Source organism: Gobio gobio (assembly GCF_949357685.1).
Source record: "Gobio gobio genome assembly, chromosome: 7".
Taxonomy (NCBI): Eukaryota; Metazoa; Chordata; class Actinopteri; order Cypriniformes; family Gobionidae; genus Gobio; species Gobio gobio.
The window spans coordinates 37,415,541-37,442,850 of NC_137103.1; the positions used below are offsets into that span (position 1 = coordinate 37,415,541).

Consider the following 27,310-nt stretch of genomic DNA (forward strand, 5'->3'; position numbering starts at 1 on the left):
AGGCATAACACCGGTTACACCACTTGCCCACCGCGGCACCGCCCCCCACCATCGTTTCGATTTTTTATAGTAATAAAATAATTAGTTCAGTTAGAGAACAGACACTACAAATAAAAACTGAGCGTGTCTGCCGAAGTCGCAGCACAAATGCAGCAGGAGTCAGATTTCATTCATCACAAGAGTGAGGAGCTGAATGACAAGATGACGGTGGAAGATTTGGTCTCAACGCGAAATGTAAAAGCGCCTATTTAAGTGAGTTTGCCATTGTACTTTTGTTGTTGTGTTTTTCATGTAATAATAATTGGCTAATGAACCCACCATTCAAGCAATTCGCCCCGAATTGGCGCTAATTCGAAAACGAAACTAAAATGCGCACGCACTGTAATGTGACGATGAGGGAAAATTTTCTCACCGTCACATCCCTAACGCTTAGAAAGGCTAATACATTTTTATTCTATTATTCTATTTTCCGCAATGTCAAACGAATGCAGCTTAACCCAAAATGCCAGCTCAGGCATGTGCTTCTTATAAGCTCATGCAGTTGTGTGCTCTAGACAGAGAATACTCCGTTGCAGGGAACGAGAGCATTGCCATATTGCGCAGTGTTATTGACCAGGCAGAATTATCATCCCAACCACTATAGATGTTTAGTGTACCCAAACACACAAATGAACACCATTTTTTTTCTAGTACATTAGAAACTGTTGCACCGCAAATGGAAACAAACTCATTTAGAGGTCTTTAGAATCGCGTGAAAAGACAGCATGTCACGTTATAAAAAGGCTCTAAAAGCAGCCAAGGCCGAGCATCGCCGCAAACTAAAAAAAATAAGCAAAACAATCCAAGGTTTTTGTTTAGAACAGTGGCTAGATTAACAAATAAACAGATATCACCTGAACTGAATTTTCCATTACAGTTTAGTAGCAATGACTTCAGGAATTTCTTCACTGAAAAAATCAAAAGCAACAGAAATACAATTATAAATGTACAACCTTTGGTGCTGTTCTATTATTTAGAAGTTAGATCAGTCAGACGATTCAAATGTTGGGAATTTGTGAAAAGTCAATCTTCCCAATTGAGTAATCTAATTTTTATATTTTTTATTCAATGAATCATCAGGAGCCATGGGTATTAATTTTGTTTTGCTTGTATATTTTTGACAGTAGCCATTGACTTGCACTATATAAATCACCAAGGACCACGGTTTCAGCTAAAAATCTTCTTTACATTTCTACTGAAGAAGAAAAAAGACACCTACATCTTGGATGGCCTGAGGGTGAGTAAATTAACAGCACATTTTCATTTTTGGGTTAACTATCATTTTAAGTTTAAAGACATCCTATTTGTAATTTTTCTTTCTTATGGGTTTGCAGTGTCAGGCTTGAGTTTTAAAGTTTCACATTTGTGTTAAGAATGGTTCAGGAGAACATCAGAACCAATCAGGCACTGACCACTGGTCTCTTCTGTTCTTAGGGATGAGGATACACTCAGAGTACCACATGCCCAGGTGACAGCGAGGACATGAGGCTAGACTCTCTCTCTCTCTGTGCGTATAAGCGTGTCGAGAAGCTTCAGAGGGTTACGGTGAGCAACTGCCAGGAAAGGCTGGCTCTGGTTCCCACAGCCAGTCCCTAGATGCCCAGAGCGAAGAGGGCAGGGTGCCTCATCTGCTGTGCAGAGAATACAAATAGGTCAGTCAGTGTTGTAGAGGAGGGGCTGCTCTGGTCAGGAAGCTCTGCCAGATGAATTCCTCCATCAGACTTGATGGTGAGGGCCATCTGCTGCAAATGTGGGGGAAGTCAAGCACGAGGTTGGGCGATGTCTCCTGTTAGCCTCTCACACAGGAAAGGGAGGGATCGGGTTGGGTGGTAGTGAGAAATAAGAGTAAAGGAGTTTGCGAGCAAGGTGCACACGTCAGTCAAAGAGTTAGAGCCCCACCCAGCACTATAACCGTTAGAAAGACTCTCCATTGTGCTTAGATCTCACTCAAATGCAAACTAAATAATAGGCAATTTAGAATAAATGTTCCCAGGTCTTTTAGAATAGTGTAAATAATGAAGGTATACACAAGCACAAACGTGCTGAAAGATAATTAAACTTAGAGGTTGGCGAAATGGGGTAGAATGATGCCATGGCTTGCAAGTGATCCAGTGTTTTAGGCTTGTGAAGAAAAGTCATATGTAACTTGACGAAACCTTTACTTGTGCTTTCTCTTTCATTTTCTTAGTATAAATTTGTTCCATTTTTATATGAGCCATGAATTACCATATTTGACAACAGATAAAACAATGGAAATGTTATTTATCATAGTCTAACATGAGGTCTGCTGGCTTAAATTGTCCCTATTATGGAATTTCGAAAAGTACCTTTCATGTAGTCATGTAGTGTGTAACATAGTTCTAAGTGAATGAAAACATCCTGCAAAGTTTTAAATCTGAAAGTGCACCGTATATAAAGTTATTGTCTCTCAAAAGTAAGAGTCGACTCCGAGTCAATTAAACGTATCGTTTTTCAAAAGCCGTTTCGTTGTGACGTCAAGACGAAACATTAGCATATTGCCCGTCCACTTTTTGCACGTGCAGACACAAGGGAAAACATGAACAACCTCAAACACTGCAGCTGATTCCTGTGGATACTGGATAGCATCATGTCGAGAAGACGATTTCCTCTACAATGTGCTTATAGTGTTTCATATTATGTAGGTCTCTGGCTAACTCACATTATTACTGTCTTACTGAAATACTACTGTAAATCAGCTGTGGGCTGCAGTATTACCTAAAACAATGTCTATTAATGCAGATTGTCTGTCGTTCTTACTAATTTGAGTAAAGATAACGGATGGAGCTAGATTTGTTGGTTTAATGTTACATCAGTCATTCACTTTAGTGCTTGGCTAACATATGCGCTGTTATTGATACAGTTCCCACATGTGCACTGCAATAAATTAGAAACACACACACACACACACACACACACACACACACACACACACACACACACACACACACACACACACACACACACACACACACACACACACACACACACACACACACACACACACACACACACACACACACACACACACACACACACACACACACACACACACACACACACACACACACACACACACACACAGAGGTTTATTGATGGAAGCACACTTGTTAATGCTGATGGTGAGGAATTACAGTTGAACCATCTCATAATGTACCTCAAACTGAGTAGCATCACTGAGAAACATCCTGCTCACGGTTCGGGTTGAATAACTAGTTCTTCCCATGTTTTCATTATCGATTCAGACTTGCGCTGAGATTTATGTAAAATCGACTTCCTTGTTACTGTCTTTACAGTGTGTACATTAATCGCTGAGCTTTAGGAAGCCTCCTGACGGAGCTGAAAGATCAGTTATGGTAATGAGCGTTTGTTTCCAAAATACGCGCTGTACACGGTAGACCAATCACAACAGACTGGGCCATCTGATTAATTGGAGCAGAGCAGACTCGCGGAAAGGAGGGATTTAGAGAGACTGATTCGTCCATTGAGTTGTTTGAGAATCATTGAACATTGTGATGTGCAATGTATATTATGAGAGAAGTTTTAAAAATGACTTTAAAAGATGGCAGCATCATTATTTTATTATTAAATTTTTACTTTGTTGCATTATATGCCAGTTCAAAAATGGGGAAAAAGCACTTGTTTTTGCCCCAAGTTTGCAGGCCTGTAACTCAAGAAGTATTAAAGATATCTTAATATCCTTTTAGATTCTGGCTCTGAACAAACTTTCAAGTCCCTCGAATAAAACTGTGCATCTATGCCTGTTATGGAAGCACGCTCAGAGACAGAGATAGCAGTGCAAGGGTGGTTTGACAACAATAGTGCAATATGGATGTGATCAGGTAAGTAGTGAGAGAGTTGGAATCTTCGATAGAGCAATAATCCAAACTTCTGGATCTTACAGAGACTGGAGATCATGGATGAATCGAAGAGGTTGACAGATGCACACACCTCAATGATTTTGGCAGAGTGGGTACACTGGAGGAAATCACAGGATGAATGCTGGAGGAAATCGCTGGAGAGTTGACTGGAAGATATTGCATGGAGAACATGGTAAGTGTCCACTTCGTGCAAACGAGACCAGACAAATGACTGAGGTGAGGTGTGTGCCTAAATAGGTGTGCTGATGAGAGTGCAGATGAGGTGCAGGTGTGTGCGATGGAGAGGGATTGGCTTGTGCAAGAACCTGGCAGATCTGTTGCAGTAACAATACCCCCCCCCCCCCACCCCTCCACGGCCCGCTTCTGAGGGCCAAGGACCCCCGACGTCGTGGTGGCCGACCTCGGCGTGCTGGATGATAAGAATGTGCCGCGTGAAAGGCCTCCGTCAGTGTTGGATCAAGATTATCATCCCTGGGAACCCATGATCGTTCTTCTGGTCCATAACCTTCTCAGTCTACCAGATAATTCAGGATACCACCACGACGGCGGGAGTCCAGAATCTCCTGGACCTTATATATGACGCTGTCCTCGAGGTTTGACGGAAACAGAAGAATGGTGAGGTTTGAGGAGGGACACATGAAATGTTGAGTGTTTCTTGTAGTGTGAAGGAAGTTGAAGCTGATATGTGACAGGATTGATCTGTTTGATGATGGTGAAGCAGCCAATGTATCTGGGACTAAGCTTCTTGCAGGGCAGGTGCATCCTGATGTCCCGAGTTGACAGCCAGACCTTCTAACCTGGTTGATATGATGGATCTTCAGAGCGACGAAGGTCCGCTGTCATCCTGTGCAGGGTCTGTCAACCTCAGACCCTCTCGCTCTCTCTTAAGTATTGAAGGTTCTTGTGATCCGTAAGCACAGTGAATGGATGTTGAGCACCCTCCAACCGATGTCTCCACTCCTCTAGGGCTAGCTTGATGGCAAGGAGTTCCCGGTTTCTGATGTTATAGTTAACCTCCACCTGGCTGAGTTTCTTGGAAAAGGAGGCACATGGATGGAGTCTGGCTGGGGTCCCCTGCTACTGAGACAACACCGCTCCTTCTCCGGTGGTGGACGCATCCACCTCCACGATGAATGGCTTACTCGGGTCTGGGTGGATGAGGAGTGGTGTGCTGGTGAAGGCCTCCTTGAGTTGATGGAAAGCTTTGTTGGCAGATTGAGACCAGGACAGTGATTTGGGCTTGTTTGTGAGTAGACTGGTGAGTGGACTGGTAATGGTGCTGTAGTTATGAATGCACCGTCTGTAAAATTAGCGAAACCTTGGAAGCGCTGGAGCTCCTTGATGGTGGTTGGAGTGGGCCAGTTCCTGACGGGCGTCCACCTTCCCCTCGTCCATCTGGATACCATTGTTACTGATGTGATAACCAAGGAACTGCACTGAGAGTTGATGAAATCAGCACTTCTCTGCCTTGACGAAAAGGTCGAACTCTCTCAGGCGTTTCAGGACCTCTGCAACGTGGTGGCGATGTTCGGCTGGGCTCCAGGAGAATAAAAGGATGTCGTCAACGTAGACGAGTACGAATCGGTGGAGAATTTTAGGGCATCATATTCATTAACTGCCATCCTTTTTTGACGGATATGATACAGTTGTTCACTCACAGAGGCATCTCCCACAGGCTTGCCAAATACCTAGTGAAAATGGGAGATGAAATTATTTAGGCCTGGCCGGGGTTCAAATGGTTTCAGACCATTGGAGCACTTGCCCTGTCAGCAAGCAAATGATGAATGCAATCGTCGCCCAGTCGGTGGTGTAGAGATGCAGCTGCATCTCCAAGGCCAACGAACAATGGAGGATAAATCCATTGCATTTCTCCGCTGAGCCAGAGAAGGGCGCTGGTTTGGCCATGGGACTGGTGACTACCATCGGTGAAGGAGTGGCAGTTGTGGTGACGGAAGTGATGGAAGTGGCGGTTAAGACAGTAGTGGCTGTGAGATTCCGACGAAGGGCATCCATGGTGTCCTGAAAGTGATTTGGCGAACTCATCGTGTTGTCAATCAGTTGAGGTCCAGTCTTCTGTTGCGGAAGCACATTCAGAGGCAGAGATAGCAGTGCAAGGGTGGTTTATTGACAACAATAGTGCAATATGGATATGATCAGGTAAGTAGGCAGATGAGGTGCAGGTGTGTGCGATTAATGTTCAGGAGAGGGAGTGCGTTGGGATTGGCTTATGCAGGAACCTGGCAGATCTGTTACAATGCCAGAGATAGGCTGCGTCCGAAAATCTAGGCAGCTGACTCGTTGCCTCGCTGCCTTATGAGACAATGACTTGTAAAGGCAGCGTTTGTGCATGAAGGCACCTCACAAAACTAATCTCAGACAGACTTCTAAGGCAGTGTAACAGTTTAATGACCTAAAGCAAAATAGAGAGCTTTTGTGAGAACTAAACAAATATTTAATTACTACATTAGTAATTTCTCGCTAGAAATGACATCCGAAGTGGAAAATGTTGGTAAAAAACATACATTTACACACAAATTGACCAGCAAACGCCATCTTTTTTTTCCAGCTCAACTGTCACAGAATGGAACGCACAGGATTGTGTGATATCAAAGGCAGTGAAGGATACATACATGCTGCCTTCAAAACTCGATCAGATGAAGGTATCTCAGGAGACAGGAAGTGAAGCTAACATTAGATTCGGACCTGCCTTGGTGCCTTCCGACCTTGAAATGTGTCCTCCGAAGACAGCATTTTTCAGGTTTCGGATGCAGCCATGGTCTTATTATTGGGAGATACGAGGGTCCATGGCTCTAATGCTCACATTACAGCTTTGACGTCATTTAATTTCATTCAGAGTTGTGCGACAGTCAATTAGTGATGGGAAGTTCCGATCATCTTACTGACTCAGATCTTTGAATCTCGGAAGATGAACAAGTCAAGTAATTTCTTTAATTTCGTTCTTTTCAGCAGAATATAATTACATTTTGATAGCCAAATTCCCTAACACATCTTCTTACGCAAACGTTGATCACATTTCAAATAAGAAAACACTATAATGCAGCCAAGGCCAAATTATGAGAAACCGAAATGATTGCCATAATTAATTGCTTATAGTGCAGTCTGTACCGGAAACAGAAATGATTAGTTCACCTCCCAAGTTTTCCGTTCATCGTTCTGTTATGGAAAAGAAAGTACCATCATGACAGAAATGAACAAATGTTTACATTCTAAGAAATTTGAGACCAGAAACGCATTACGTTAGCCTAGAAATCTAGACGCACCCTAGCTGCAGAAAATGTAGTTTGCCGCGAATACAGTCTAGCAACTCTTCGTAGACCTGAGAGCTGGAAAAAACAAACTCAGGTCAGGCCAATCACAGCGTGTGTAGAGTCGGTGGGCGGGCTTAACATAATGACGGCACGAGTTGCGGAGGTTCTGCGTGCTACTCGTAAACAAAGCTGACGAACAGCTGGCTTTGGCCGCGACTCTGGAAGACATGGAGTTAAGCTTTTCTTTGAGAAAAGAACAAAGAAAGGCACTAAAGTCATTCTTAAAGGGTTAGTTCACCCAAAAATGAAAATTCTGTCATTAATTACTTACCCTCATGTCGTTCGACACCCGTAAGACCTCCGTTGATCTTCGGAACACAAATTAAGATATTTTAGTTGAAATCTGATGGCTCTGAAAGGCCTCCATTGGCACAATGCATGGTTCACTCTCAAGACCCTTAAAAGGTACTAAAGACGTTACAAAGTCCATCTCACTACAGTGGTTCTACAATAACTTTATGAATCGGCGAGAATAGTTTTTGTGCGCAAAAAAACCCTAAATAACGACTTATATAGTGATGACGATTTCAAAACATGGAATCATGAAGCTTCGAAGCGTTATGAATCAGTGAGTCGAATCATGATTCGGATCGCGTGTCAAACCGCCAAACTGCTGAAATTTGGCGATCCAAACAGCTGAATCGACTCACTGATTCATAACGCTTCAAAGCTTCATGATTCCGTGTTTTGAAATCGTCATCACTATATAAGTTGTTATTTAGGGTTTTTTTGCGCACAAAAACTATTCTCGCCGATTCATAAAGTTATTGTAGAACCACTGTAGTGAGATGGACTTTGTAACGACGTCTTTAGTCTTGAGAGTGAACCGTGCATTGTGCCAATGGAGGCCTTTCAGAGCCATCAGATTTCAACTAAAATATCTTAATTTGTGTTCCGAAGATCAACAGAGGTTTTTTTACGGGTGTCGAACGACATGAGGGTAAGTAATTAATGACTTAGTTTTGGGTGAACTAACCCTTTACCCTTTAAGAAAAGTTCTAAGTTTTGCCTACCGGATACGGCGAAAGTCTATCAACTAACGTTAGCTCGGCTTCACCTTCTTCTTCGCTCTGGTTGGTTGTGGCGCTCATGGCGCTATCCAATTGCGTGCAGAGGGAATTTGAAAGACAACCGTTTATCCCGCCCCTCGGATTGAGCCCTGTCAATGGTGAGTTTCCAGACCCAACATCTTGATATGGGTCTGGCTTGTCAGGCTAGCATTACGTAACTACAAAAAGAAAAACCTAACTACACGCATATTTGTAAGGAAGGTTGGTAATTATTAACTTATTTCTGTATTCAATACGGCTGTCACATCATGACTAACAAACAACTCAGACCCGAATATTTGGGAGGTGAACTAATCACTTCTGTTTCCGGTACAGACTGCATAGCCTTAGTCTGTGGGGCTGTCACATGATAAACGGATGACTCGGTCCTGAAGACTGAGCTAATCACTGAACTAATCATTTCCGTTTCCTGTACAGAACCTATAGGATGTTGCGCATGCGCGGTCAACACAAAATGAACAAATCACTGGCTGTGTCTGAAAAATCGTAGTTCCCATATTAAAGATTTGATAAAAATGAACGAATCCTTCATGATCGAACCATCACTACAGTCAATCACTGTTTGCGGATACCATAGAAATTAATGAGAAGTGCCATAAACGGAATCCTACCTGTTGCAAAATAATTTTCTTATAAAACATAATTTTTTCTTACTGTAAACTCTAAATATAGATTATTCCATAATGAGTTTAAGCAAACATGTTGAAGATTTCGCTATTTTTTGCTGTCTTAAAGGGACCCCATTGATTTGTATAGTATATATAAATACTATGCAAGTCAATGACCACCTCATTCAGGTGATCTCGGACCGATTGGTTTATTGCAGATCTGTGCCTGAGAGCCATGTTAAGAATGTATATGCCTAAATGAACAAAAACTAATTGAGAAAACATGCCAGGTTCCGAGACAAACGCTCCATACGAGGCAGGTGTGAAAACACCCTAACTAAACACTTTTGCGTCAATGATGTAAAAGTGTGTCCACTGTAAGGGAAAACGTTTAAAACACACTGAAATGTTCTCATTGTATTCATGTTGGTTTCATATGGTTTTGACAAATGGCACCACATGGCCATAAGAATTTGACCGTAACATAAAAAAAAAAGATGTAAGCAGTGATGGTTATTTTTTTTTCTAAGAAATAATAATAAAACATTATTGAAAGCTACTAAATAAGGTTTTCTTTTCAAGAATATTTTTCAGTGAGACGTTTTTTTCTTCATTATGATTTCTGGATACATTTTTGACTTGATGCATGGCAAAAATATACAGTATATTGCTCATCACATGAGAAGGTATTCAAGTCATTGTATGTATGAACTACAGTGTCACATCATTGATCCAAATGTGCCTTGTATAAGAGCTTAACTAAACACTTTTGCAAAGAAAAGTCTTACTATAACAATGTCCTCATGAACTAATTGTTCTTGCGTGAGCGGGAAGCCTAACGTCCAGTTTTGGACCTCTCTAATGGAAATTCCTGATATGACAAATTGTGTTTAATCAGCATGTAAAAATAGAAATGTTTTGGTTGTGATGTAATCTAATTGTAATATTCTTTACAGCAATTCACCCCAGTCTTGGCTGCATGCACCTCTTTGAGTGCTTGATTTACATTGGCAATAAATCAAATCCCACTCCTGATTAAGTTCAGAAAAATCCAACTAAAAATAAGCAGCTTTGAGTGACTTGCCCTGGTCAATATCATAAAGTCAAAACAGCCTTCACCAATATGAGACATTCCAGAGTTTTACAGTGATATCGGTTTTCCTGTTTTACACCCGTGCCGAGTTAAAGACACAAAAAGCTGATGAAAATACAGGAAATAGACCCAGTCAGAGTTGAGGGTTTTGCGGTTTGTGGAATTGTAACTCCTGCCAAAATGTAAATATACATGATCTGGATTATAAGGTTTGGCTCATACAGTATGCAAGAAATTTAAAAAAAAATCAGAATGTGCACAGAACGCTGTAATCATGCATGCAGACCAGTCAATCTTTTCTGATTGTAAATACGTAGTGTTCGAGTAAACAGCACTCATGCCTTTTGATTTGAGGTGTTCACTGAAAGAGAAAGCTCATTGTCTGCACTTCTCGTTTAAGTTAGATGTTTGCATATCCGACCAAGTCGATGGTTTCTTTACGCTGATTCAAAATGCTTGTAATTACACCGAACTCTTCTGACAAATGCATTTCTTGTAATCTCTCTTCCAATTTCCCACTTGCAACATAAATTAATCATATTACAATTGAACGAGCTGTCTGCTTAATATGCTCATTTTTTTCCCTCCATTTCACCGTTGCTTTGCAACACATCCGTCTCTATGATTATTTCAACTGGTGCCAGCAAATGACTGTGACCTCTTTAATTTGGCCTGTGATGAGGGCCCCTCCAATTCTCCACAGTCCCCTTTTAAAGCACAAAAAAGTAGAGAGTGAAAGCAATGTTGTTGCCATGGCTACCTGCTGGCAGCCTCCACCGTGTACCGAAAGCCCCCACAATGAACAGCACTGGCTGTTCCCAACCCTGAGCCTGGGTGGGAGGGGTGGAGCTGCTTGGAAACAAGGGGAGGTCTCTCTTCTACTAAACCAAGGCTGCTGGCTGGGGAAAGAGCAACAAAAGGTTCAACACAAACCCAATGCTCTCCCTTGTGTCCGTGTGGCTGGGTGATGGGCGCGCTCTGTATACAGTATTTGGCCATTCGGATTATGCCAGGGGCTGTTATCGGTCCTCATGACAGGTTGATTTTCGCTGCATTTACATTCAACTCTGCTGAAACTCCCTAAACGAATCCTTATGAAAACTGCCCATAGTTCTTGCATAGCAACTATAGTTAAACTGTGTTATTTGTGTTAAGACCATAGCAACAGCAGGTGAAACCATGGAGGAGTCCTTAGACCCAAAGTAACTATGGTTTCTGCAGTTAGTGTTACTACATATAAACTTCCTATAGTTAAACCATGGCATATGTTCACAAGGGAAGGAGGAGGATGTTTTATACAACCATATTTGATGAACTCTGTTCCAAAACGTAAAGGACGGCCATGCTGTATACTGCCTACATAGGCAGCTGTCTTTTAAGGTAGCATCCTAACTGTCATCTGACTAATTTGGAATGCCGTACATATGTAGCTACTCTGCATGTCATACAACGTCAATAATGTTCCCCACAGGAAACAAACCTCGCATTTGATTTCAATAGATTAAAGTAAGCATGCTGCTAGGCTAATAGCATGATACAATAAAAATACATAGCACGCATATATTGGGTAAAATAATCAATACTTTACAGCACTTAAGGTGTGGTCACATTTACAGGTCAGAGAATTTTCAAAATCCATATCAAAAGGAATCCACATACGTGTGAGCCAAATGTGCAGATTTCACAACAGGTTCAAATTGTTTCTCCTTGTTGACCTGCTTGGTTTAAAAGTGACTTCTGTCATTATGAGCTGTGGTCCATACATCGCTACACTATTGACAATAGATGAAGACAATAGACAGTCTTTAGTCTGTCGCAGTAAATTCTCAAAATGCCTTTTTTACAAAGGACATACAGCTCTTGAAAAAACGAAGAGACCACTTAACATTGATTTCTCAATGTTAAGTGGTCTCTTAATTTTTTCCAGAGCTGTATTATGTGATCCTGTCTTAGAATAGGACTAAATCAAGGTATCTTGGGAGGCATAATTACATTAAGAGTCCACTAGGTTTTGGAACAGAGTGTTTATCTCAAACCTTGCAATCTAAATTAACCACTGTAGCCTTTTAAATTCCCAAAAAGAAGAGAAAAATGACTGGATGACTGTGTATTATTTATTAATGAAGCTGGGTAGTCGTATCAACGCCCATTGCAATGCTCAGGTGACTTTGGTAGCAGTTTGCTGGGGGTTAAATGTCAGCCCCGCCTTTGCTAAGTCCGACCCTGTGAGGGAAAACGATCCAGGTAATGGATCTGAGCGGAGATCACATAATACCCAGCCTGCACTCTGAGAACACATCGCTCTCGCTCTCGATACTTTCACAGCTGTCCTATACAAAGGTCCATTTCTCCAGTAGTTTTGTGTGTTTGTACATATCCATGAACCTCAGCTGTGATCTATATGGTTTTTAGTGTGTTTGTGCCTGTGTTGGCAGTTACCCACAGTGCGCACACTTCTCCCTTCTGCAGATGCAGTTGCTATTGGACACAGAGGAGGTAGTGGTGGTGGTGTTTAGGCAGCCACCCCCGCTCCTGCCCCTGCCTCTGCTTCTGCCCCGCAGTGATGCGCTGACCTTGGCCACAGCACATAGATGCAGACCCGATTCAAACCCTGCAGCCACACCAGTCAGAGCCCCCTCTTTACAGCCAGGGTCTGTGCAGGTGGACACACACAAACACAAACACACACAGCGCCTCCTGAAGAGCCATGGCCCCCGAGCATGCACAAGTCATGTGTTTTTGAACTCCATAGTGAAGAACATTTACTGGAATAATACACTTGTTAGCCAGAAAGACTGCAGCACTAACTTCACGCAAAGATTATTTCATGTGCTTTTATACTACTGTAGTTAAAGAGATAAAGCATTGACCCCAACAAGTCCCTGATCCGGTTTTCAAAGTCCTTCTATGGTTTATTGTCCTTACTTGGCTTACTGTGGTCAAATTGATGGAAATTTCACTGTAAACCTTTCATAACATTTAAAAGAACTGAATTTCTATATTTTCTGAAGAAAACGTTCTTGATGCTAGGGTATTGTGAGTGGGTGTTGCAAGGCCATTGTTAGGTGGTTGCTAAGGTGTCATGAATTGTTGCTAGGGTGTTCTGGGAGTTTGCTAACTGAACCAAAAAAAATTATATCCCCATATCCCCAGATATGGCCCAGCTCTCTCTTTCAGTGAAAGAATGTGGGATTTTTCACTTTGATTATCCTCCGACAGGCTAAAATCATGAATCTGATCACTTTGAAAAGTAACTGCATAATTCTCCTTAACAAGCTACATAATTTGAAGTATCATTTACGTTCACGTTATTCATCATAACCCCCAAAAATAAGCAATAATAAAAGCAATAATAATAGTTAATATTAGCTAAAATTTAAAATATCATTTCAAACGTGTTTATGAAAAATGTATTTGTGTTATAGATCCTAAAAAGAGTAGTATTTAAACATTTGGGACCAATCTTGTGTTGAATTAGCGTGCCAGTGAGGAAACATGAGCTTTCTGCCCAGAACTGTAGCATGCTGTTCATCACACTTAAGAGATCAGAGCCCATACAAGTGAAGTGACCAGACAGCATGGAGGAACACCCTGTTATAAAAGACCTGTCTTTCTCAGATCTTCTGGCTTGATTTGAGCTGGAGACCTCTGAGCATGACCTCATCCACAAAAGTTCCCATATTGTTTTATTAACTGAAGCAGGTCAGATTCATTAAATTGTGTTAAACATAAACTACTTATGTTGAATTAACTACAGCTTATCTAACAGATGATGGACCTTACATTTAACATATCATTTTACCAGTTAGTTCTCACGATTGATTTAGGAATTCGTTTATTTTTATAAATAGACCCTTATGTTTAAAAAATACTATGGTGATACCATAGAATGATGGTGTGAGATGGTGATAACATGAGGATACCATGCTACTGGATTCAGAGTCTAAAACTTTCAAACTGGGAAAGAGTTTTGTCAAAAATGTAAAGAATATAATTTTCAAATGAGCTGCCAAATTTACTGTAGCCGCTGAACCGACCTCTGTGTAATCTAAATTCTAATCAAGCCGTATAATCTTATTTCACTATTCACTTTGAATCTCTTTGCGATTGATTTCATTTTAAATTGAACAAGAAATAGGCTCTTAGTCAGTACGCGAAATCAAAAATCTATTATTGTAGTGACAGTTCTCATTTACAGCTGTAAAGGATGTTCACATAATGTCACGATATTTATATTCCAGTCAAATTTGACAGTGAAATGATGTGAAGTAATTCCTTTTCTTGTTCTGTGCAGAACGTACAGGGCAGGCTAACAGACAGCGGCAAGTTACCCAGCAGGAGATGCATTTATTGCGCAGCGACGGGTCTCTCATGCAGCCGGGAACTCTGTGTGGCTAATGCACCATCAACGCATTTCCCAGCTTCTGCACTCTGCCGTAGATCGCTAAGTACATACTTTATTGATGGCCCACCATTGCTCTCATCAAAAGCTAGTCCTTCACACTAGGACATGTTGAAGTCACCTCATTTCCGCTGTTACTATCTAAACATTAAAAGATTGTTAGCTCTAAAATACGGAAAAATCTCAGATTCCATTTCAAACCGGTTCTCTATTGCGTAAAAAACAAAAGGGACCAGCATTTGGACCAGAGACACTTATGGTCACCATTCGCTTTCTTTATATAGAAAAAAGCAGCTTGGATAGTCTGCTAAACAACGCCTTTTGTGTTACATCCAAGAGAGAAAGTCATACAGGTTTGAATATCTTCAGAGAGAATAACTTGTTATACTATCCCTTTAAAGTGGACCTTGTAGACATGTCTTTTTTTAATGGGGATGTAGATTAGGATTGTTGGAGGGATGACTGTCACGTCTTTACTTTGAACAATGCTGGTGGTACCGAAATCTATGCTAGCATGTAATTTATGGTTGATGTGTAAATGTGTATATATTGGCCTACATGTGCTTTGTTAATCTTATCACCTTACAACAACTGTTTGCCTGCTGTGTAGTTAACCGTGGTAAACACGGACATTGGAGCCCACCTAATCGCCTTGGGTCCTCTCTTTGCCACAGCTGTAATCAAGGGTGTTCACTCTTTTTCTATCTATCTTTCTTCCTCTCTCTTGTCTTTGCAGGGGAGCTATGATGGGGCCATGTTCCCTGGCAGAGTTCCATACACGGCTCACCCTCCCACTGGAACGCCTGATTCCAGTTCAGCCCTTTACAAGACATGCCAGGACCCTTTGTGTGCCAGGCTGGGCTGGGTGTGCGGGCAGAGCGGGACTGCTTCCTCGAGATGTCATTATTGCTGGGGAAATTGCCACTCTTGTCAGAGGCTGCAGCTGGGTGGCAGAGCATTTCTTAAAGAAGCATCAGGGATAATCAGCATTAAAAGCGTCAGAAGAGCGGTATTTCAATGCCCATTATGTCGGACACACGGATACGGGTCTTTGTTTTTTCTCGTGTAATTCACCGGGATGATCTTATAATTATCTTGCAGTCTTTGTGGGAATCAATATTACGTCATTCTTTTTAGATCTCAGAAATTTCATCCTCATGTCTCAAGTGCAAAAATATGACACCTCAGTTTATTAAAATTAACCTATTTAGGTAATGGACTTAGGGATGCCTCTACACAGCTTTTAATGATCAAAGTCCCACATTCAGGTTTCCATCACATACTGTTTGATGAATTTCAAACATGCAACTACACTGTCCATGTTAGCTTTTACCTAATGCCTTTCCGAAGAAAAAAAAAACTCTTTATGTTGCAGAGTATTCTTCAAAGCACTATCAGCCCCATCAGCTTGTGTGTGCGTGGAGCACAAAGTCTATCAGAGATGCAAATTAGCTCTTTTTCCTATACATTAATTAGGATTCCCAGAAGAGCGAATCTGCATCTTGAAAACCGTAGCTGCCTCTTCAACAGACCATCGCCGAGCCTTCGCGACATTCCCTTATGCATGCTTTCATGAACAGAAATAAATGGAATTTTGTTACAGAGATGCGTTCGTAATCTAACAGAGAGCAATGTCTGGTGACTAATAGAAAGGGAGCCAATTAAGAGCTGTGTGTGGCATTTATATTTTTATATTTACATTCTCAGCAGACGGTTTCTTACTAAAACATCTTGTAAAACAGGCATGAAATGTAATGCTTTATACATTAAATTCCTACAGAGAAGTAGCTTATTATTGTTAATAAAATTCCAATTGTGATGTTTTCAAATATTTTGATAAATGTGATAAATACAGTAGGTCAGAATCAAAATGTGCACATAATTGCCAAAAAGAAAACTGCAAGTGAGTAAGTTAAATATGTAAGATTATAATAAGCATGACAGTTTAATAATAATTAATATTATATAAATAATACATTATTATTATTTACTTTACTTTATTTTAATAATTAATGTTTTCCGCTCTTTTAATGGTCAAATTCTGAATCTATATAAAGTAGGACACTTTTTGTGAGGAAATGTACCAATTCTCTCTCTCTCCCTCCGTCTCCCCATCTCTCTCTCTCTCTCTCTCTCTCTCTCTCTCTCTCTCTCTCTCTCTCTCTCTCTCTCTCTCTCTCTCTCTCTCTCTCTCTCTCTCTCTCTCTCTCTCTCTCTCTCTCTCTCTCTCTCTCTCTCTCTCTCTCTCTCTCTCTCTCTCTCTCTCTTCCCCTTTAAACGGGGAGGTACTCTAGTGTTTCTTCGCTGCCTGGGCTCAGAGACATGTCGGAAACCTCCCACGAGGGGCCCCGTGTAATTCGATGCATGCTGTTAAAGCTTAGAGTATATTGTCTTCTCTTGCTTATGAAGCCTCCACCCACCGGCCCACCCTACATTTAGCAGATCATGTGACCGTGGTAAGTCATTTGCAAGTACAACAGTTCTCTGTGAGCTCCCATTCATTTCCTGAGAACTGCCCTGAGCAGCTGAGAGGAGCAGAGAGGGGAGGGAGTCACAAACTGAGAGAGAGAGAGAGAGAGAGAGAGAGAGAGAGAGAGAGAGAGAGAGACAGACAGAGAGGACTGTATAAGGAAGACAGTTTCTGTCGCTCTGCAGCTCCTGGTCAGGTCTGTGTATATTTTATTCTCTTTTGCCTGTTCTCGCAGTTCTTTTTTCTTTTCTTCTTTGAATACTTCTGTCTCGCTTGTTTGTCTGTGCTCCGTGCATCTTCTTCAGCTGTCACTGTAGTGTTACGCCAAATGACAAGTCTGATGCTGTCCAGCCTTCTATAATAATCGTACAATGCAGGTGGTCAAAAACATGAAAAAAAAAGCATGATGTCATTTTCTTTCTGTGTTGTCCATCCAGTTTGAAATATGTAATAAGTACTATGCACAGTATAAATGTACTGTAAAGTGATTTGAAGTGTCTCAGTAGAGTTTTATTATTTCTCTGGTTCATTAGGTGTGTGTTGGATTTTATATTGGTGTTTTGGAAAAGGTTTATTTAATGTAGTTTGTTTTTTTTAAAGACTGGTTTTCTGGGTTAAATATTGACACTGTCAGAGTAGCGTGTGCGAGGAAAGTGAGCCGGAGGTTTCTAAGCGCCCACTGTTCCACTCTCAAAAAAGTTTGATCCCCCCCCCGATCGGCATGCATGCATGAGCGTAAGTGAGTGCGAGCGTGTTTGAGTGCGTTTGCCGATGGCACGTGTATCTCCGAAGCGATGACAGGCTTCCCGGTGAGTGGAGTTACCGTGGTGACAAACTGGGGTAGGAATCAGAGACTCAAGTGGAGGAGGAAGGACAGTGAGGGGGCGGGAGGCAAGTGTTTGTATGTGTGCGCCGGGGTGTTGCATGGGTGGTGTCGTGGATGTCATCTGCTCCTCAAGGAACAGTCATTGGTATTGATGGCTGGCTGTCAGTGGCGGGCTCCTGGTCTGTGGGCTGGCCCTTGGCTGTTCTTTTCAATTACGCCAGACCTGGCCGCAACTGACAGCGAAGGCATTTGCTCGCGGAGAGAGTGGTGTGGAGGTCGATGTGCATTTGTGTGTGTGCTATTATGGGTGGAGGTTGGATTCCTTATATGTGTGTGTGTGTGTACTTTGGTACTGTGTCCTGATCTGTGTGACTCTTCACAGTGCTAATGTTGGTCACTCAGCCTTAAACTGTGAGGCAGCCACTGCTGCTCAAGGCTATTCTGCCAGAAAGATGAGGTTATTTAATGCTTTTATGGTTAAGACCCTTGCTACAATACACATTGAGTGCATGTGTGTGAAACACAAGTGAATGCTGCCGATACTATAGGTCATAGTGACCACAAATGGTATTTATTGGCTCTCAGTAACCCACCATTAGTGTTGCTATTATTGCACATTTTTTTGGTTAAAGGTTTGAATAATGCCCCAAATTGTGTGGCTTGTTCAGGAGAATTGTGCTAAGAGATCCAATTTATGATTTTCACCTGGCAGACCGTAAAACGTGTGGGGGAAAAAAAGCTCTTAGATTTGCATTGAATAAGGAATCTTTGGATGAGCGTGTCTTTGAGGTGGCCTCTTATGTCTTGGGTCAGTAAGTAACCAACTAGCAACCACACAGAACACCCTAGCAACTGCATAGCAACATGCTACAAACCGCTCAGAACACCCTTAGCAACCGCTACCAAAGCCCTGGCAACCACCCAGAACACCCCAGCGCTGTGGCGGTGAGTTTTGCACAGACAGGCAGCACTTACATTGTCTTTAGAGAATCAAATGGATCAGTTTTTTTATTTTAGCATATTTAGGATGGTGTTCAAATCTACATTTATTTTGGTGTTGACTGTTCATGTTTTAAATGTATTCAATTACATTAAGTAAATCCACTTTTTCATGATATATATATATATAGCATGTTATATGTCAGGCAACAGTTCTTCTAACCCTAATTGATGAAATTGATGTGAAGCTTTTCTTTTCTTAAACAACCATTGCTTGACTCTTGCATCGTCATTACAAGATCTTGACCAAAATGAATGCACCTCTTGATGGACATAACGTCACAACACACATCCCAAAGACTTTCAATGAATGTAAGGTCTGGACGCTTCATGCTCCCTCCCAACCATTCTTTCACAATTTGAGCCTGATGAATCTTGACATTGTCATGAACACGGCCATGATGTGTCCAAGAAAGTAGCCAACATTCTTTATATATAATGTTGGACACTCTGATAAAAATCCAACCTTTAATTTGATCCATTGACTTTGTGAAGTATAATTGTTTGACTCTATGGCCCCTATCAAAAGAGTATTGGAGGATTTTATCGGTGGCTCCGAGATAGCAATCACGGCTCAATAATGGGACCCAATAATCACAGGACAGCGTATCTGCTTATCACCTCTGCTTTACTGGAGGATTCCATTAAAACGGTCTCTCCAGCCACACAAGCGGGCCCTGCTGGTCATGTGGATCGGGAATTAAGGGTTAGTGTCCTTCTGCTCGAAGGAGCTTCACACAGGTGGGCTGGGGATAGTGAATTATTGATGGAACTTGACTAAGACTGGACACCTTGCCGATGGGATTATATGGGAAATCCTCAAAAGACACCCCCAGAGCTCCAGCACAGGAAGTGGGCTGGGATTGAATCCCAAACCGGCCCCATCTGTACCAGGCTCAGCCCAGGGGACTCAGGAATGCCCCTGTGGTCTACATAGCTGTTGGCTCCAGCTGATCAAATGTTCAGCTTTGCCCCCAATCCCGCTTTAGTGACAAACAGCTAAAGAAGCACATTCAGGGCGCGGACATGTTGAGTTAATGTTGGGTCTGTCACTGGGCCTGTCCAATGACACAGAGAGTGTGTCGCTTTAATGATACCCTTCACTGCACTGATGGATCCAGGTGTGTGCTCTACATAGCCACACTAAACTGAATGATTCTTTGGTGCATACTATGAAATAGTATGAGAAATAATTTGTCATTCTTTATTGGATCATGACATACAATATGTGTCTGCGCTGAGGCTGGCTTCATGCATGTCAGTGAGTAAACTGAAGCATGTGACAGAATGTGTGTCCTTCCATAGAGTAATGACTCATAAATGTTTGCCAACTCAGAAAGTAATGTAATGATTGTTTGGTAACATGAGAGAGCCATGGATGCCACTACTCAGTCCACTTTCTATTTGAGGTCCACTTTAAGAGAAGAACTATTTTTATTATTTTTAATTGTATTATTTCATACACTCATTTATTTATTTAGTTGACTTATTTCCAGATTATTTATTTATAATGAATTCATTAAATAAAGAGCAATTTGAGGCCATTTTCCTTTTGATATACTGTAAGTAAGAGGGCGATCTGAGAGGATCATGATCATTCTTCAACATCTGTGTTTAGTGCCCATACAAAAACTAACCAAGAGAAGAGTAGGTAAAAGAAGGGCTTGTGGGTAACTACATGGGTCTTATGATCTCTCTCTTCCTCCTCATTTCAACATTTCGCTAAGCTGACAAAATGTTCTAGTGTGTGTCCTCTGGTGTGTTCAACCCTTGACCCTCGTGTCCAGCCCTGGTTTGTTTACTGTAGCTGTGTGTGGTGAGGGGGGAGGGATGGTTGTTGAACACTCTGACACAGAAAGCAAGACGTGGAATTCTACATCTACTTGTACACAAATGATTCACGACATATGTCACTATTCAGTATCAGTAACTCTAGATATACCTACACTCTTTATTTCTGTCATGGGTGGTATTCAGGATGGCCTTTATGCCATGACTCTCTGTAGTGATATATTTACACTTGTCTTTTGTAGTTATTAGACATTTTATGGCTCTTTATGACAGTAAGAGAAATCAAAGACGACCAAACCTACGCTGTACACTATCTATGTGCTGTTCTCTGCCGGTCGTCATGACAACACCAATAGCGCACCTATCTGCCGTCCCTTAACCCGAGATGACTTTTGGGAACTTAATGGAAAAAAATAGAATCAATATAATCCCTTAAAGCATAACAATACATTCAGGATTTGTTCTGATTGCTCAGTGAGTGGGACATTCTGATATATGCATGAACTTTGTTAGCAGTTGTAGGTCCAGCGATCAGGGGGTTGAGAAATTATGCAAACAACATATGGAGTCAATTACGATCCCAAGGCAAAGCACAGCATGCATGGCTCAGCTTTGAGAGACTCAAATGTAAGTCTATGTCATATAGTATAACTTCCCTCCGGCGACTAGCTCAGACTCGAACCTGGCACTTAATGTTGGATATTAGCAGAAAACGTGGAAAAATAAACTGGAAAGCAGACGATGCACGTGAAGCATGAATACAAACCCAGCTGCTTATTCTATTAAGTGAGACTATGGCTGCATGAATAGGTCTTTATTTTATTTTATTTTATTTATTATTTTATTTATTATTTTATATTTTACTATTTTACTTTACACTAACAAAAGGTACAATATAAGGTTATCCTGAGTATTTATTTTTTATTTAGTTTTAATGAATGAATACATTTATTTATTTATTTCAAGAACAATTTCTGGCCATTTTTAATTTGATATATGCTCTAAAAAATATGCAATCTGAGATTATCAGGATCATAAATTTGTTATTTATTAATGCCATGAACAACTTCGGGACATTTTTTCATTTTATATGGTGACGACCTGAGATTATTACAATTATAAACATTTATTTATTCATATTTTTGTTCTATACACATACATATTACATACATACTTATTTATTTATCTGTTTATCTGCTTATGCTCAGACTCAAACCTGGCACCTACATCTGGATATGAGCAGAAAACGTGGAAAAGTAAACTGAAAAGCAGACACTGCATGTGAAGCATGAATATAAACCCAGCTGCTTATTCTATTAAATGAGGCTATGGGTGCCTGAATGGGTCAAATTTCAGGATAAAAATACCCTCATGAGGACTTCCTGTTTTATTTAATGTTCAAGTGAGTTGAACTCTGAATTTTTGCTCTGTAGTTGTTATTTTACTCAATCTGTTACAGATTTTCAGAGAAAAACAGAGTGTGCGAGATGACTTTGTGCTGTGCTTCGTGTGTGTTGTGATAGTGTGTGTTCTTGTTTGGCACAAATGCCATTGCTCAATCAGAGAGCGTGTGTAGGAGGTTCTACAAGAGGATGTGAGCTGTGTAAATATGTACGTTCTGAAATTGTGAATCTGGGTTTATGTGCCTTTTGGAAGGGAGATTATTGTGTATAGGTCCATCCTGTTCACATTCAACCTACCAAAATCAAAAGTTTTTGCTAGAAAACTAGCAAGTAAGTTGGCATTTGTGCATCGGTACCTGGTTTTGTTTATCTCAAATGTATTTATGTGTGTAGGGGGAGGGGGCTGGTGTGGAAGGCATTGAAAGGCTGCAGAGAGGCGTCTTAAAGAACCTCTTCACCATTAAGGCAGGAGGATGCAGCCAGCCCCCCGAGACATGAGGAGTGGGTTATTGTACTGATGATAATATACTTCACCACCTCCACCCACAGAGCTCCAACCCTCCTCCCATCTACCTCCGCAAACACACTTAACAGACTCAATACGTTGTATAACCTGCACTGCTATACATAGTACGACTGCTCTTATTTCCACATGATGTACGGTGAACAGTTGAATGACATGCTATGAATGAAAGGCCTGTAGCTGATCTCCTTATATAGCATTGATGGCAGTTGTGTAACTGCAAGTGGCATTCAAGTGCGCGTTTCAATTGCTATTATTTACTGAAAATCACCAGTCCTGATACGAAAGCATGTGTTATAACAAGACCTCATTTTCTGAAGAGAATGTGCGTGCAGCTAAGCTAACGACTATGATGCTAAGGTGTTGCCAGGGCATTGCTATGCAATGTTTTTTTTTTAGCTCTCTGCTATTCTGTTCCTAGGATGTTTTGGGTTCTTTACTGGGTTCAGAACAAACACTTAATGCCAGCAATAATATTACGGCTTATTGTCATATTAATTTAGTTACATAATTGATGCTGGCTTGTCAAACACACCACTCTCCTAAATTCATATGGTTAATGCATATTATTGTTATTATTATTATTATTATTATTATTATTATTATTAATTATTATTATAATAAATACACTACCACTCAAAAGTTTGGGGTCAGTAACATTTATTAAAATAAATTAATACTTTTATTCAGCAAGGATGCATTAAATTGTTCAAAACAGTAAAGGTATTTGTTACAAAAAGATTACTATTTCAAATAAATCCTGTTTTTTTTTTTACTTTCTATTCAGTAAAGTATCCTGAAAAATGTATGATTTCACGATGTCACGATTTCCACAAAATAGTAAGCAGCACAACTGTTTTCAACATTAATATTATCAATAAGAGATGTTCTTGAGCACAAATCAGCATATTAGAATAATTTCTGAAGGATCATGTGACACTGAATAAATTACATTTTTAAATATATTCAAATGGAAAACAATTATTTTATATTGAAATAATATGTCACAATATTACTGTATTTTTGATCGAATAAATGCAGCCTTGGTGAGCATAAGTGACTTCTTTTAAAAAAAAATAAAACATTTTACCGACCCCAAACTTTTGAACGGTATTGTATATATAATTTTTAAAGTACATTTTATAAGCATATGCATTAAACATGAGTTTAGGTGAGTAAGTCACACTTTACTGCTGTAAGTATAAAGGTGAATATTTGCCCTTAGCATCTGACAGTGCACAGCTCGAGTGTGAAACAGTATTGTTGTTTGCTCATCTGTGTGATGTTTTCTTTGGATAGAACTTCTACCTTTCCAGTAAACAAAGCTACCCTGCAGTCCACAGCTGGTACGAACACATATGGCCCTTAAAAGTTAGCTTTGGACACCTTTAAATTGATTCACTTGAATGCTGGGGACAGATGTGAGCACCTTTTAGCAGGCGTAGGATTTGAGCAGAGGGGTATTCTTCTTAACTGTCAATCACATCACACGCATGGATGTGGATGGATGACAAACGGGATGTGCGTTTCTAATGGGGAGAGTTTTTTATTTATTTATTTTTCATGTATGCATTTAAGCAATAGCCAGAGAATGAACTGGCTTTCCCAAATAGGACTATTGTGCTACAGAGCTTATTATTGTAATGGTCTAAAAGTCACACTCTGAGAAAGTGGAGGGTTTCCAGTGACATTGCTAACGACCAAGACTGTCAATGTATTGGTCACATGTCATTGACAAGACTGATTACAATGGGCTGGGTTCATTAAAAGTGGATTAATGACATGTGAATCAATGTGACATTACCACTACATGACTACTCGTTAGTCATAATGACTTGTCGCAAGAAAAACACAGGTTCGATTTTACACTTCTATGCAGTATGGTGTAATACAGGCAGTACTCAAGGGTGACCAGACGTCCTCGTTTTCTGTGGACAGACCTTGTTTTTGATAGCCTGTCCCAGTTGTAGCCGTCCTCAGAAATTTCCCCACTTATTTATTTATTTTTCATGTGTGTTTGTACTGAGATATTGCCCATACCATATCATGCAGTGTATTTTCTTTTATCTTTTTTCTTTTTTAAATAATAGGAAGTTATAGAGTAGAACAGAATAAAACCTTTACCTCTATAACTCAAATTCATTAAGACTGTTCTGTCACACTGCTATGCATTACATTTCAATTCAGTATAGAAACTCCCTATAATGCATTATTTTGGATTTGCGCTGACATCATTGTCCATAAGCATTAGTTTGAAGGGTGCAAAGATGCCGCATCAGAACAGTCTTTGCATGTGTTATAAGTATGTGTTGATGACATTTTAGTATTATTTATATATATTTCAGTATTTATTCATATTTTGAATTAGCTTTTTATTTTTACATTTTCAGTTTGTTTCATTTTAGTTTTCATTTTAAAAATAATTTTTTTAATTTCTATTTGTTTTATAGGTTTAGTTATTTGCTAAAGCAACATTTCTCATTTTATTTATAAAACGATGTACGTAACTACATTGCTTGGCAGAAGGATTATTATTTGTTATCAGTAAGTTTTGTTGGTGTGTGTTTATTTTATGAAACCTTGCTGGCTATATGTAGTAACCATTTTATAAAAGTAATAAAAAAGCCCAGTGAAGCCATGGGTTACATTGGTTTTAGAACACTCCGCATTATGCCTAACAAATGCCCCTTAGCTGCTCTAAAATCACAGTTTTACATCTAATATTTGTAGTTTGTTTCAGTTTTTGTTGCTACTATAATAACAATACCACTACTAAACTAGAAATGTCCCCGGGTTTCATTTCAGAAATCTGGTCACTTTACTGTTTGCCAACTGCAGAATTCTGACATGACACACTCTGAGAAGGAGAGAAAGAGAGCGAGAGCTGTGAGGCATTGCTGGTCAGAGGCAGTTCATTAGCTTTCTTTTCTGAATTGGAGATGAGGTTGGATTTCCAGTTCCTGTGCAAACTGAGGGCTTGGAGGGAGAAAATATGGAGTAGGAGCAGCATATCAGCACATACACATTCCTTATTGATCCAGCAGCACAGATCATCAGCATTTAAGTCCACCTCTCTCCAGCTAAATCCCTCTGCGGTGACCACTCCGCCCATTCCATACCTCTCGGAGCAATTGAGGTTTTTGTGTCAGGTCTATTTTAAAGCACGGACCACTGAGACCACTGCACTTTAACTAAAGGGGGAAGGGAAGAGGTGTGTTAGCGATGGCTGGGGTCGCCCCTCTCTTGTGCAGCCTACCATTTCAGATTATAAGTAGTGTGAATGTAACAGCAGATTTCTTTGTATTTAATGTTAAGGGCTGGGCGATATAGGGAAAAAAAAATGATATTCCAGTTACTTGAAATGTTTAAAATATTGTACAAATTTTATTTAAAATAATCATATGCATGTTTAACACATCCACATTTCCACACATTTTATTTTATTAAAATAAAATAATTTTATTTTATTTTAAAACTGCAAAATTGTAGCCTAGAAATCTAGACGCACCCTTGCGGCAGCAAATCTAATTTGCAGCCAGGGTAGTCTAGCAACTCCCCGTTGGCTTGCGAGCTGAAAAAAACAAACTCTGGTCAGGTCAATCACATCGTGTATAGAGTCGGTGGGCAGGCTTAACATAATGATGGAAGAGTTGACGCGGTTCTGCGTGCTACTTGTAAACAAAGAAGCTGCCGAACAGCTGTCTTTCGAAGCGGCTTTGGCCGCGACTCTTGAAGACTTGGAGTTAAGAAAGGAAGATGTGTTTTGAGTTTTGCCGACCGGATACGGCGAAAGTTTAATCTATCAACTAGCTCCGCTTCACCTTCTTCGTTGCTCTGGTTGGTTGTAGCTCTATCCGATTGCGTGCAGAGGGAATTTGAAAGACAACCATTTATCCCGCCCCTCAGATTGAGCCCTGCAAATGGTGTTTTCCCAGACCCAACATCTTGATGTGGGTCTCGATTGTCAGGCTAGCATAATTGTTTATGGCCAGCAAAATCATTGCAAATACATTGTAAATATTTGATATATCACCCAGCCCTATTTCTACTCTATGCTACTGTTAAAACATTTTGACACTGTGGTGAGATGGATATATAGTAGTAATGACAACAGTATACATTATGTGTGAGTACTAGGGTGATGTTGGAAATTCACGAGAAATATTTCAGTGGTCATACACCAATTTTGCTGAGGAACCAAAGCTCAGGAAGCCAGACAGGTTGACGAGAAGCTGCAAAACCACGTGAATGAAAAAAAAACAACATCAAAAAACAATGCCTTTGCTTTAGCTGTAAAGACGCCCCTTCGCTGAGTTGAAAGCCCATCACTCTGCATCCTGATACTTCAAACAAAATAGCTAAGCTGTGACTAAATGTGTCATGGGTGCATTTAGCGAAACTAAGCCCTTTAATTCCGTTTTCATAAACTTTAACTGATTTTTAGCTGAAAATGCTGTTCAGGACCAGCTGATCAGGATGAAGATAGCATTCTGTTTAGGTGATGCATTTTTAAAAACAGCTATTTTTAAAACATTAATATTAGTATTTTTCTTAACATTACATCATGCTGTACGGATTCCACTAAACATTAATTTTAGATGTTTTTTGTGGTTTAAAAAAAAGCAGGAGTGAAGAGTGGACTCTGACCCCTCTTTTCTCCTTTACTCCCTTTTACACAACTCATGACCTCTCACCCCCATAGCACTGACCAGTCAGAAAAACAAACCTGGCTGATGCCCTATCTCGTAATATTATGTATTATAGGAAGGAATTTGAGAATAATAGTTTTATGTTTGAAATCATACTGGGAGTTTCAATACAAGATTTCTTCTTTTCTAAATTTCAAAGGAACTGAATG

At 40.4% G+C, this 27,310-nt stretch overlaps 3 protein-coding genes across 4 annotated transcripts in view; 2 read left to right on the top strand and 1 right to left on the bottom strand.

Annotated features, from left to right (window-relative positions):
* piga (phosphatidylinositol glycan anchor biosynthesis, class A) overlaps nucleotides 1-27,310 on the bottom strand; it is an 882,343-nt gene that overhangs the window by 293,626 nt on the left and 561,407 nt on the right. The window lies entirely within an intron of this gene.
* LOC307129066 (uncharacterized protein) overlaps nucleotides 1-27,310 on the top strand; it is a 538,951-nt gene that overhangs the window by 9,322 nt on the left and 502,319 nt on the right. The window lies entirely within an intron of this gene.
* The window catches only part of klf12b (Kruppel like factor 12b), a 44,655-nt gene continuing 34,280 nt past the window's right edge, over nucleotides 16,936-27,310 (top strand). The window contains exon 1 of one of the 2 annotated variants that reach the window (XM_079821714.1): nucleotides 16,936-17,106. The gene's annotated coding sequence lies outside the window, so the exon portion shown is untranslated. The remainder of the gene's footprint in view (nucleotides 17,107-27,310) is intronic. The other variant, XM_079821715.1, reaches the window with a different exon arrangement.